Here is a 10,858-nt window from a genome sequence, read left to right on the forward strand (position 1 = left end):
CTTCGGGCAGGTTGCTTTGAAGTACTGAAATGTTAAATCTACTTTGCCCCCTTCTTAAACTATTTTTTGTATGACTATATTGTATTTATGCACATGCACCTATTACAAGAACTCCAAGTAATTTAACCACATAATTACTAAAAAAGTGGAGTCATTCTATCAGACTGCAGAATCCTAAGAAAGGAAAGGTCATGCAAACTAATCATATTTATGGCTTCACTCTATCTTTATCATACAGTACAAATAAAAGCTGACCTTTATCTGATGTAGAAAGAGCTTCAATTAACAAGTTTTTGTCTTATGCGAATGTTGTTCAATAGCTTTTAATGATACTGACAACTACCAATGCAATAATGTCCATTACTCATTTTACAGTGTTGGAGATCATATTGGCTAGTAAAGATAACTGACATAAAATATAAAGTGAAATATAGAGCTGAACAAGCTGTGGAGCTAAAGCAGAACTCAAAACAGAAAAAACCCTGATATTTTAAGAAATTACCCAATACCATACATGCCAAAACAGATCAAAATATGAATTGGAATTGAGATAATTTTATCTTTTATTGCCTTCTCCCTAAAGAACCTCTTATTCAGTTACTCAAAGCCCTTTTCTATTGCCCTGCTCAGTAATTTTTATCTTGTTTTTCACTGAACTTGCCACAATTTCCTGTAAACAGGTTATTTTTAGATAAAAAAGAATATTTTACCATAGCAAATCAACAAATAACTTTTTTCTCACAGTCTAGTACTGTCGCCAGTAAAGGAGACATTTCAGTTAAATATCAGTGACAGTGTAATTAATAGTATCTGTAGATAGCAGAAAGAGATCATGTGCTCTTGAGGTGGGTTATGTGGCGAAAGAGCAGACAAATCACTTTGGTTACTAAATGTCATTTGTGAGCCCTTTGAGGCCGTGTCAATTCATCGCAAACTGCCTGCATGGAAATACGAAGCTGTGGTTCTACATGGAGGGGAGATAATAGGTCATAGGAAGATCAAAAGTTGCCCAAAAAGAGCTGAAGCAATCATTTACGCCCTTACTCAGGAGTCTTTTTCCTCAATTACTTTTTTGTATTTTTACAAAGATCAAATTCCCATCTAAGTACAGGAATCAAAGTGTTATCTGTTCTTTTTACCTTTTTATGCAGAGAAACAGAAAACACAGATGAAAATGCTTCAATATATCTTGAGAGCTTTATTTTAATATCTAAACATTTTTTATGTCCTAAAACTCAGCTATGGCCTTTTTGATTCTGAATCGGTAGCTAAAAAGAATTAATGGGGCCTAACTAGCCCACTCTATATTTATACCTACGTGGGCAAAAGCTTAACAAAGACTAGTAAGTTGATAGAAAGCACATTACAAAAAATAGACTGAGTGACGATTTGCTTAATTAGTCACCAAAAGACAAATGTTGTTACAAGCAGCACTACTTTTAAAAATATCAAATGCTAAATGTAGTGGATACTCATATAGAGATATGATGTAAGCACAGTCATTATGTTTGCCACTGAAACATCTGAAATATAAAGAAGTCAAGATGAAACAATGGGAAGGTGAGATAAAGACTCGAAAGAAGAGAGATGACAAGAAGATGAAAAAAACCCAAACAGATGAAATGGTGGTAATAGCATATACAATGTATTATGCAATAAAGGGAACTTATCAACAGTATAAAGATTATAAAATCTTTGTCAAGCCACATAAAATTTATTTTTTTCAAAGCTAGTACAGGACTGGGGAAAAAAAAAGATAATTTCATAGGAAATTGGGCATAAACGTAATGATGCCTTAAGCCCCTAATGGTTTTTTATTTTTCTAATTTTCGTAAGCCTTATAAATTCTATAAGTAGTAAAAGTAGATTTTAAAAGCAGCATCCTCCACTCCCTTTCCCTGTAGTACAAATATTTTACACATTCCTTAACCCTCTTACCCCATTCTATGCACCCCACATCACTCCTACCCCCGAATCCAGTAGAAATGTTTAGTCTTTTGTCAAGGCAAGGCCTAGATTGTTTGGAGAATGCTTGTATCTTGGCCTAAGCTGCAGAACACGGTCAAGAATTAGGTGACTATGTACCCTTTGTGCTCTGAAGAAGATGAAGATTGGATGAAGAGGTGGTCCCAAAAGACCCCAGACCCATTTCTCAGGGGGTGGACCCGGGGCGGTCCAGAGTAAAGGCCACAGGGTGGACACATTTGGGATTGGATGGATGGTGTTATAAAATGTAACATCTCAGGCACAGCCAGCACGTGCCGTGTAACATCTTTTGCCTTGGTACAATAAACCCTTTCCTTATCTCACCCCTAATTAACTGCTCCAGAGATTTTTTAGCACCAACACATTCCACAGCATCAGTAATAACTTATCAATATGCTAAAGCTAAGTATTAAAGACTATGAAAGATGTAAAAAAACCTAACTGCTTGCATATCAAGCTGCAACTTGGAAAGGAATGGTAGCCTACAAATCAACAGTGATGATTATGTCCTCTTACTCTTTACAAACACATCTCTTCTCATTCCTGTGCTGAACTCCAGTAGTTCCTATTTAAAAGAAGAAACAACAAACCAACATCTACAGGAGGCTTTTCAGAGGAACAAAATCACAGAATCATTGAATGGTTTGGGTTGAAAGAGACCTTAAAGATCATCTTATTCCAACTCCCTGTCATGGGCAGGAACAGCTTCCACTATACCAGGTTGCTCAGGGCCCCATCCAACCCAGCCTTGAACACTTCCAGGTTTGGAGCATTCACAGTTTTAACACTTCCAGGTTTGGAGCCTCCACAGTTTTAACACTTCCAGGTTTGGAGCCTCCACAGTTTTCTGGGCAACCTCTTCATGGGCATGGCAGCTGTGAACCTGAACGAAGGCATCCACAGAGGCTGTGACAAGAGGAAAAACATGAAGTGCAAAATAGACACTTTGAATGATGTGCTAGGAACTGAAATGAGACAAACTGTGAGCAGATGGAGTGACTTAACAGTACTGTGCCATTCCCCTTCTATAGTGTACATTTTCTGACTGAGTTTTCTATTTAATGGATGGTTTCAGGTTTTGGTCTCTGGCTTCCAGACAGTAATTCATCTCACCTCAGAATCTAAAGTGATGGAGGACTCAGCATTTGGCAGCCAAGTGACTCTACAGCATTGCCAGGAGAGAGGCTGCTTCTGCAAAACTTCAATCATTTACCTCTGAGGTGGTCTTCTTAGACCTTCCTCAACGTCAATAAAGAAAAATAAGCAGTTTTAGAGAATGATTCATTTAACATATTTCAAAAGTCTACTCTGTGTTGAAATCAATTCCTATCCAAAAATGCCTATTTCTTTTCACTGACCATTGAAGCAGCTTAGAATGACTAGCTCAAATACCCATGTCTAGACTGTATCCCACGCCTGCATTCCTTTGACAAATCCCACCCAAGATGTCAAAAACTGAGAGGGGAAAGTATCAAACTGTCTGGTTATATGAGATGAAACAAGCAAAAAATTGCTGGGCCTTTTATGAACTGTATGGACATTTAGAAAAGATAACTATTAATATAAAACCACACGCATACCTTTGGATGCAAAAAAACCCCCTATATTTGGGGGATGTTAAAGAAGCAAGAGCAACTCTAGATTGCCTGAAAAAAAATATTCATTGTCACTTTGATCTTTGGCTTCATCTATAAAAAAAAAATCAAGTAAAAACAGAATAGAAAAAAAAAGAGCAAAAATGCAAACCACTACCCTTCCTGTCATTGCTCCCAATTTCAATAACTATTCCCATGTTCTGTTCAATAGGTCATAAGATTACCAGTAAATTTCTAAAGACAATTTTCAACATATGAGAAAAATCTGCTTTATATTTTCAGATTTACAATGATTTCCTGGTTTGTTTTTTCATTGATTTTTTCCCCCTCAAATGAATCCCTTTGGAAATATTGAACTTTTTTCATTTGTTTGGGGTTTGGAGTTTGGTTTTTTTTGTTCAGAAAATATTTTCATTTCAGATTTCTGTTCAACTCCTTGGCTAGATCAAGGTTACTATGGAAGTGGGAACTGAAAAAGGAAAATACCATCATTGTTGATAATATTGATTTATCAAGACTAGACAAATAGCAGTGCCACCTTCTGCTCAGACTTTTTAACTATAGAAACTCCTAAGGGCTAGATTGGTCCATCATTTATGTTTTTCTTACAGTGGAATTACTTTCTGTAACTGACACAGTGTAGCCTAAAAAAAAAGTTTAAAAGCAAAATTATAACCAAATAGCTGTGAATGAGTGAGATCACTCTCTTCCATTTCAATCTTATTTTTTCGTGCAAACTATTCCCATCATAGAAATGAGAAATTTAAAAATGTTTTAAAGTTAAAGGATTGTCCTAGTTAAGACAGCTGAGACCAGTTCATCACTGGATGGGTGTAACCCAAAACTGTGTATTCTATAGCCTTCCATGCCATTTCCCAGAAACTGTTTTCAGTAGACTACTTACACCCTCTGCCCAGAGCAGCCTGATTCCTCAGGCTACAAAGTAGGTGTTAAGAGGCCTGTTAAGAGATAGAAGGGTGCCTCCCTGTTCCTCACACCCATTGTGAAACTCCCCCCCCTGAGGGAAGTACTGAGCATTCCTGCCTGAAATGGAGAATATATAATCTTGGAGTCTTGGAACTTTTTTACCACTCCTGGGATCCAGAGGAAGACTGCAGATCACCGCTCTCAACCAAACTGCAGACCACCACTCTCGACTGGACTGCAATCACCACTCTTGACCAGACTGCAACAGCACTCTCACCAACAGGTTTTCCCCTCTCCTTCTCCTTTGGACTCAGGGGGCCCAAAGAACACCACTCTGTTCATGCCCCAGGGTGCTGGGTTATATATTTGGGTTTTGTGGGTTAAAACCAATTTTTTGTCTGTATAATCGTACTTATTGTATTATTTTATTAAATTGTTATTCTGATTTATAATCTCTCTTTTGAGTTGAGTCCATTTCCCCTGCTGGTTTACCTTTAAACCAGCACAAGGATAAAGTGGAAAAGCAACTGATTTCAAAGTCCTTTGATTTGTTATATTATATTGGAATGTATCGGTTGCACTTGAGGTTTCTCTATGCACACTCACTCACAACACACATATGAAATGGACTTGAAAACTGAGGTATTCCTAAAATTTATGATTTGTTCTCCTACAGAAAATAATTACAAAATAATTACACATACAGATTAACTACAAATACAGAATAGTTTCAGAAAATAATATTATTTCCAGATGAATTGATAAAGGGTACACAAAATATTAGCATATCTTATTTGGAGGAAATGTTTGTGCTGACATGTTTAGTAATGTATCCAGAAGCTCTTATTGTAGGGATAGTGGGATCCATCTCCACAAGAACTTTATAACCCCTCAGTAAATCTTGGAGTCTGATTTCATTCATGTGTCAGGCTGTTGCAGGGCACCTGCTAGGACTGAGCCCACCACCACAGATGTCAGACAGGAAGGTGCATCTAGCCCACACATCAGGCCCTGGTGAGGACTTCCCTGCTCTACCCCAAGCCCTTGCCCCTGTCAACAAGTGTGGGGCAAATGAGACTGAGAAAGAAAAAGTCAGTATGTCCTTTGGGAAGAAATGGCCATTTGTAAGAGTGGGGATGTATTTCCAACTTATGACAACTTACTTATTACCCAACAGATAACCACTGCTTAATTCGTTTATTCTCTCAAATGTCAGCTGTGTTACACACATGTACACATAGACACACAGGCCTATTACAAAACTTTCTGTTGAGATCATTACCAGTGAAAAAAGCCTTACAGGGCCTCTTGGAGACATTATTCTAGAAAGCTGGAATTTTAGATTCCCCATCCCTCTTGCAAAATGATTACAACATTCCAGCAATATATGAGTCCCTAAATGTAGGATACATGCTAATTGTTGAAGCCACCTGACAGTGAGGCTTCTAATTCAACCACCTCAGGTACCTGAAAGAAGTCATTCAGTGGGTGAGTTGCTTCATCTTAAGATACAATATAAGCTGATTCAGTTTACTGCAAATGAATGTCAATGTTTGCTTACATTAAACAAATAAATGAAAGTGTGATTTTGGCCAAAATTAATAGGTCGGGAAAACCTGATCTTTAAAAAAAAAAAAAAAAATCCAGAAAAAATGGATCTTGCAAAATGAAGAATTTCAATTCTCACTCCAGAGCAATGCTAAAATTTATATTTGCTTTTAACAGAATAAAATATACCTTGACCTGCAATTTTTTGCTTTGTGTAGAAAAATTACCATTCTGATATTTATCATTTTGAACAAACTTCTTAGCACATTTGCTGCGTGTGACAAAGAAAAGCACAGATTAGCTTTCTTTTCCAGTCTGAAGTGGTCAGCTGTATACCACAAATGACTAGCAAACTCTCATCTTACTTCATGTATCAGTGGTACAATGATAATGAATATTGAAAGCAACTTTAGTATTACAAATAGATGATAATATAAATACATAAAGACAGGACACAAACTCTCAGAGGCTGTAGGGAGATGTAAAGCTGCTGAAAAGCTGACCTATACAGTATCTAAGTGACAAAATCTGATCAGCGTGATTTAAATAATGCTGCTCTGTTCAGTCAAAATAGATGAGGCCTTTGGAAACTAAGGAAGAGCTATCCTCTTTTTGATATTTACGTGTAACTTGAATACTTGAAACTGCATTTCACCTTCATACTTATTTACAGCCAAACTGTCTGGTTTTTGGGGTTTTCTGAAGGTATCATTCACAAAACATATATTTTAAAAAGTACTTTTTCCCTGAAAATTCTCTTTGTACACCTTATATGGAAGTACATCTTATAAAGATTCCAGTCATGACTCAGTGATGAACCTTGCTTTTCAGCATAGTGAACTTCTTTGTGTTTTTACTTTTCCCTTTTTGATTGCATATTTCAGTATTCTGTCGATAAAATTTGGAGATCTTTACTAGAGATTGCTAAATCTAATTTCATAAAAATGGCCATTAGTATCATAGCTGGTTTCCAAGATAGCTGTTGAACTTTGTCTTCTGAAAACCTTGTGCTAATGTTATTCTCTCTCAAGAGCCTCAACAAATCTTCAGCTTTGTTAACACCTTTCCCCACAGTTCCAAACTAATCCCACCTGTCTTCCACCTTATGAAGTCGCTGGTCTCCCTCCAAAACCAGATGGTTTTTGTCTGGAAGTACCTCTGTTCTTTTGAGCTTACTTTTTTGGGTGACAATTCCCACATTTGCTTTATTTGTGAACTGTAATCAGTCCTCTTTGAGTCCCTGTTTGGACACCTTAGCCAAAGTGATTCTGTGAGCAGGACACACTCAGCTTAGAAGTATAAAAAATATTTATTGGTTATCATACATAAATGGTCACTATTAGGTTAGACATTAATGTGTTCACCACCTTTATAAGACATAAGCATATACTTTGCCCTGCTAACCAGACAAGCAAAAGTCAGGAAGGAGAAAGGGCAGCTCCTACAGCTCCCTGGAGCACAGCCACAACCATGCCTCCTTCTGACACCCTTTCTTTCTTGATGATTTCATACTTGCCCATTTCAGTGTTTTCCCTTGTCTTACCCTGTCTGCAATTGCAGCTTTCTCATCTCACAGGAATGTCCTCTTCAGACATTCTGATGGCTTCACCCCAACTCCCCAACGTAGCAATTTCCTCAAAAGTCTGAGCCATGGTTAAGTACCTGGGTAACTTCAGCAATGGATCTGGTATCCTTAGACACAGACACCTGAATGGACTTCTAGACAGGAGTCACACTCCTCCTTTTTAGCACTGAGATGAAGAAAATTAATTAGTTTTAAGTGGTCACCAGTCAAATCCTTCGGTTTGAGTGTCAGTTGCTCAGCACTAACCTCTATTCTCATGCTTATCCCATAAGAAAAGCTTATCCTTTTCCTTGTGATGCACCATTATACATTTCTGCAGATCTTAATATACTGCCATAAATCATTACATTTTCTTGAACATTTCAATCCATGTATTAGCATTTGGATACAGGCCAATTTGAATTAATGTTACAAAAAAACCTGCATTAAATCCTTTAATGACAGCTATCCATAACAAGAATCTTCCATCCTCCCAACTAAAATTTTATTGTGCAGAGTTTATAGAAAAGAGACATATTTTTAAAATATATACTTCTGAATTATACAGATAAAATCTTTGTCAGTAATAAAAGAAGACTCAAATTAAGTTTGACTCGATGATTTTCTTTATATGTCTCATTTTTCATGTGGGCCTTAAATCTGTGAAGTGAGAATTCATTCTTACTGACAGAGACATGTTACAGTACTCACAACACTAGCCAAGTTAATTGTGCTGACCAAAAATATAATAAAGTTAAAGTGCTGTTACCAAAAGTGTCTTTTGCTTCTGTAGCTTAGTCTGTTAACGGAAATGATTTTACACACACTTTCAAATGCCTTGTAACTTAACTATACTGGTGCTCCAGAATACCTGTTCTGACAAATACCATATTGTAAAATCATTGAAACATTTATGTAACTCATGTAAGCCTTTTTTGATACATTTTATTCTTAAGAAAATGTCAGAGTATTACAAAGAACTAGAGGAGCAAAGAATGAAATATGTATGTCATTGTCTAAAAATTTTGAATATAGATAAATTTATCTAAATGTGAACATGCAGAAGATGAAATAAGCTTTGACACTTAAAGGATAAGGGTCTGATTGAGTCTACCTATGAGAAAGAGAAAGGATTGAGTTGAGATAGGGAGCCAAAGAATCACAGACTTGCAGAATCAATTAGGTTGGAAAAGACCTCTGAGATTGAGTTCAACCTACGATCAAACACCACCATGTCAAATAGACTATGGCACTAAGTGCCACGTCCAGTCTTTCCTTAAACCCCTCCAAGGGATGGTGACTCCACCACCTCCCTGGCCAGCCCATTCCAATGTTTAACAACCCTTTCCATGAAGAAATTCTTCCTGATATTCAACCTGAACCTTCTCTGGAACAGCTCGAGGCCATTTCCTCTTGTCCTGTCACTGGCTGTCTGGGACAAGAGGCCAACTGTCTCCTGGCTACACCCACCTTTCAGGCAGTTGTAGAGAGCGATTAGGTCACCCTGAGTCTCCTCTTCTGCAGGTTAAACAATGCCAGCTCCCTCAGCTGCTCCTCACAGACCATGTGCTCCAGGCTCTTCACGAGCTTCATTGCCCTTCTCTGGACACACTCCAGCACCTCAATGTCCTTAAGAAGTCTTTAGGCCAAAGGAGACACAAGTATTTCTTTTTTATGGACATAAACTATAACACAAGAAGTTTCACCTCAACATGAGGAAGAATTTCTTTACGTTAAGGGTGGCAGAGCACTGGAACAAGCTGCCCGGGGTGGTTGTGGAGTCCCTCTCTCTGGAGACATTCAAAGCCCACCTGGACGTTGTCCCATGTCACCTGCTCTAGGCGACTCTGCCTTGGCAGGGGGTTGGACTACATGATTTCCAGAGGCTCCTTCCAACCCTAATGATTCTATGATTCTGAGTGCCAGCTGCTACATTTGAGATACCATCTCATTTGCTGTCCTTGGCAATGACTTGCTTTGTTTATACTTGTAACTATCCATGATTAAAGGTTTAATTTACACCAACTCAGAAACTCAGAATGCTTAATCCACATTACCCATTTTCCAGTTCATTAATAGATAAGACACAGTACAGAAGGAACAAGAGGCTAACTAATGTACTTGAGTACACATCTGAAAGCATGAGAAAGGTCCTCCTCCCGTGTTTGTGATCTCTGTACTTCCCACAGCTGTCAACCAAGTATTAATTTAGATGCAAGTGTGGTTCTAATGATAATACTGACCACTACAAATTAGAACTCTGGCTATAATTAAGGCAAGATTTTTTTTCACCATTAGGGCTCATCTGGTATTCTCACCTAAAAGCTCATCCTATAAATATAGGGGAAGAGTGCAGGATGATGTAAAAGAGCAGACTAACTCCACCATGAGACCTTGTGGTTTCTGTAAGACAATCCCAGGGCTCTGTTTTGTAACTATTGCTCTTTAGCAGTTGAAAAGCTGACTAAACTCTGCATAAACGCTTTAGACAACAGAAGCTGCCAGGGTTCCCCGCCAAAACAAAGCAAGGACAACAGATGGCACAGGTGAAGGAGTCTAACCTGTGTTAAATCTAACAAAGTGGTTTTTTCCCCAGTTTAGTTTTAACCCGTCAGACTCCAGGGAGAGTTCAGACATGATCACTTCTCTCCCACAGGCATCTTTGTTCTCCCTCAGTAAAGCGTGTGCCTCCTTCATCCGCTGCTGGCTGCAGGATCCACCACATCTTGAAGCTGTGATCCATGTTTGCTCTGGCTCTTGCCCACCAGAAGGCTGTAATGACACAAACGCTCACAAACACTCACAAAATGGAATGGGCTGTCCAGCGAAGCGGTGGATTCTCCGTCTCTGGAAGTTTTTAAGATGAGACTGGATTTGGCACTTAGTGCCCCAGTCTAGTAACCGTGGTGGTAGTGGATCAAGGGTTGGACTTGATGATCTCAGAGGTCTTTTCAACCCAACTGATTCTATGATTCTATTCTATGATTCTATGAAAAAATGGGGAAAAAAAATTAATCTTTATTGCCACCCTGAGGTCACTCCGCCAGCTCCAGTACATTCTCAGACGGCGCGGGGCCCAGCACAGGGGCGGTGCTGGGGGAGCGGACACCCACCCACACGACAGCAGCGACAGCCCCCGGAGGGGCCGGGCCGGGCCCGCCGGCACACCCACAGTCAGCGGCCTCCGGCCGGGCGGCGGGGCCGAGCAGGGGCTTCCTCTGCCGGGCACGGCCCGCCC

The sequence above is a fragment of the Manacus candei genome, unplaced genomic scaffold (genome assembly GCF_025592945.1).
Source record: "Manacus candei isolate 608988 ecotype Guabito, Panama unplaced genomic scaffold, ASM2559294v1 h1tg000041l, whole genome shotgun sequence".
Classification (NCBI taxonomy): Eukaryota; Metazoa; Chordata; class Aves; order Passeriformes; family Pipridae; genus Manacus; species Manacus candei.